Source organism: Carlito syrichta, unplaced genomic scaffold (assembly GCF_000164805.1).
Source record: "Carlito syrichta isolate Samal-C Ts95f unplaced genomic scaffold, Tarsius_syrichta-2.0.1 Scaffold94729, whole genome shotgun sequence".
Taxonomy (NCBI): domain Eukaryota; kingdom Metazoa; phylum Chordata; class Mammalia; order Primates; family Tarsiidae; genus Carlito; species Carlito syrichta.
The window spans coordinates 241,203-244,531 of record NW_007038825.1 but is presented as its reverse complement, the minus strand read 5'-3'; the positions used below and the strand labels follow the sequence as shown (position 1 = coordinate 244,531).

General features: G+C 53.6%; 1 protein-coding gene across 1 annotated transcript in view; it reads left to right on the top strand.

Annotated features, from left to right (window-relative positions):
• Positions 1 to 6: 6 nt before the first annotated feature.
• The window catches only part of OLFML2B (olfactomedin like 2B), a 40,944-nt gene continuing 37,621 nt past the window's right edge, over positions 7 to 3,329 (top strand). The window contains exons 1-2 of the mRNA XM_021714043.1: positions 7 to 158; positions 2,543 to 2,806. The gene's annotated coding sequence lies outside the window, so the exon portion shown is untranslated. The remainder of the gene's footprint in view (positions 159 to 2,542; positions 2,807 to 3,329) is intronic.

Below are 3,329 nucleotides of genomic sequence, written 5' to 3'. Positions count from 1 at the left end.
TGCTGGCTCTCGGCTTCTCTCTGGTTGTGGCTCCGGGCTGGGTGTCCTGCGCGGCCCCCACAGGGACAAGCGAGCCCCCAGCGGTGCAGACAGTGGCGCCCACGGAGGATGAGACCCTGCAGAACGAGGCGGACAACCAGGAGAACGTGTTATCTCAGGTAGGATGCCAAGCCCCATGACCACCCCTCTCGCCCTGGATGGTGGCCGGAGCCGGAGGGTGGTTCTCGCGCAAGTGCCTGGGCGCAGCTGTTTCTCCATCCACTGCCAACCTGAAGGGCATTTGCTTTTCGCTTAACAGGGAGGGGCCTCCTCTCCAAATCAGAGGTCTTCCGCCGTTACCGAATCAGGAGAAAGGAGAGGAGAAGGAAGGGGAGATTCCGCACAACTCCCTGAGAAGAAATTTTCTGTTGTGGTTGTTTTTGTTTCAGAGTTGTGAAAAGTATCCCTTGTCTGTGTGGCTTTGTCAGAACTGGAATGTGAATACAGGCGGGTATGTTAGCCAGAAGGCAGATGGGGACCCATGAGGAGCCAGATGGTGGCCGAGGGTGAGACAGACATCCAGGCAGAAGCACGGGGTGAAGACAGTCCAGCAACACGTGTGATGGGTGTGAGGTAACCCCAAACAGAAGGACTGCTGAGAAGGCCCAGTGTATCGGGAGGATGGAGTGGAAATGCAGACCCGGGCAGCCCAGACAGCCGGTCAGTGGGGGCTGTGTGACAGGTGACAGTGACAGGCTTTGTAATGTGTCTAGGTATGAGGTACTTAGACTTCATAACTCAATCTCCTGACTCAATCTTCAAACACCCTGATGCCTATTCATAGATGAGGATCATAAGACCAAAGAGGTGGGTGGGTAGACCCCAGATCTCATGGCTGTCAGGGGCAATCCCCACCGGAGTGTTTAGTTCGTCCTCTCCAGAGCCAGCATGATGTGTGGTGGGTGTCCTCAGAATCCTCAGGACCAGGGATGTCTGAGAAAGGATTCCCGAAACGCTGCCTGCACCTCCACTGAGCCCTGGGACTGGGGCACTGGGTCTCGTCTCCCTGTGGAGGGAATGCACCCCCTCTTGGGGATTTAGCAAACAGGAGTCTCCTCGTTCTTCCTTTAAGAAAATGATGCTAATATATGTTCTGTCCCCACCCATAACCCTGCCCTGACCCCTAAATCGAAAAGACATGAAAATCCCTCGTGTTGGGGCTCTGGAACACCATCAACAAAAACTTTCCTGAAACTCGAGCCTCCTGAAAGAAGGGAATCCACCCAGGGTCCTCAGAGCAGGGATGGGCAGGAATCAAGCAGCATTTCAGAGTGTAGACAGCCACGATTTACTATCAGCCTGTAAAGAACAGCCACTTAAGTCACCCTGAACCACACCTTCTCCCGCCACTGATCTGTTCTGTGTTTGACAACAGCCCTAAAGCAAATATTAGTATTAGAAGAAACCCGACCTCTGCAAGGAAAACATTACAAGCCTTCCTCCCCTCTGACAGCATCCCAAGGAACGTTTCCACTCAAACGAGCTCAATGCCTGTCTGTCGGGATCATTAGTCAAATATGAAGGGAACCGTTCCGCCAGCCTAGGAAGGGAGCCCAGGCTTTGGGGCTGTTGGAGAAGACAGGGTGGGGACTCCAGAACGCCTGCTGTTACGTGTTTTCCTACCTGGGGAGGCTGGCAGGGTCACGCACTCAGAAGGAAATGTTTAGCATTGTAAAAGCAGCAAGTGCTGCCAGTCTGCTCTCCTGGGTTTGGCCTGGGATTCGGGTTCAGAAGCTGATATGGGAGCCAAATGAACCCTTAGACTGAATAAACCTTACTGACTCTTGGACCTGTCTCTTTTGGACCTGTCTCTTTCCTCCCAACTCTCTTTCTCTCATCCTTCAAGGCCCAGATCAAATGCCACTTCCTCCAAGAAGTCTTCCCTGATCCCCAGTGGGAACCACTCTTGGTTCCCTCGGCACCTTATCATGGCCTCTTCAGAGGTACTTGCACTCTCTGCTCTGTGTGACTGCTGTTTATTTGTCAGGTGCCCTGTAGACTCCTGGAGAGCAGGCTCTCTGTCTAGCCCTTCTCTTTGCCGCTCACTGTCGCTGTGAGTCCTTAGTAGGTAGGCACTCCACAAACGTCGAAGGAATGATGAGGAAGTCAGTGGTCTTTAAACTTGAAGACCAACTTCTCAATCCCACCTTCAGCCTCTTCTTTTTCTCTTTTAATCTATATCTGGATTCTAGCAGAAGGCAAGGGCTATTGGAAGAATGATGGGGTCATCTGTTTTTCCCTTTAAATGATGGAAGGCTAAGGCCCCCTGAGAAATACACAGCTTTCCAAGACAAACGAAGAGAGCTGAACTCTGAGTGCCTTCAAGGAAATGACAGAGTCAGCAAATTGCGTCGCGATGACCTGTTCACTCCATGGTTCAGAATTGTCTGAGGTCTCTGGCGAGTGCAGGACATTTGACAAAGCAGATGGAGAACTTCCTTCCAGGGCCTGATTGATGTCCATGTCTTCATGCTGCCAACCCATTCTCTCTCTGTGTGTCTAGTTGCTGGGGGACTATGACAAGGTAAAGGCCGTGTCTGAGGGCTCGAACTGTCAGTGCAAGTGTGTCGTGAGACCCCTGGGCCGAGATGCCTGCCAGAGGATCAATGAGGGGACCTCCAGGAAGGAAGACTTCTACACTGTGGAAACCATCACCTCAGGCTCATCCTGCAAATGTGCCTGTGTCGCACCCCCGTCGGCCCTCAATCCCTGTGAGGGAGACTTCAGGCTCCAGAAGCTGAGGGAGGCAGACAGCCAGGACTTGAAGGTAGGACCTGATGTGGGACGTGCCGTGGATGAGGGGACACCTTGGGGACCCATGAGTCTGGCAGAGCTATTCCTGGGGATTGTTAGGTCTTTGAAGGAGGCCAGGCTCTGGTTCCTGGAGTGCTGTATGTGCATCTGAGGCTGATGTCCTAACAAACCGATCCTCTTTTGGCCGCTGGGGTCTGAGGGAGATGCTGAGAGCAAAGTGTGCCTGCCCCTCCTTATGGAGCCGGGAAGGCCAGTCCTGAGAGCAGCTGCCAGACCCAGCTGGCCAAGAGAACTCAGCGTTCTCCAGGAAAATTGTTGCCGTGATTGACTGTCAACCCAGCACGCACCCTGGAGAGGCGAATGAAACACAGAGGAGTGAGCCTTTCGGTTCTCAGCACAAGGGCTGGCATGGCCCAGAAAAGAAGCAGCCTGGGGCCTGCTCTAGGCCAGGTCATCAAACTGTGGTCCTGTGACGGTGCTTTGTGGGGTGGGGAGGCTCCGGCCCCATCTGGACAGCCCACAGGTCGACTGAGGGC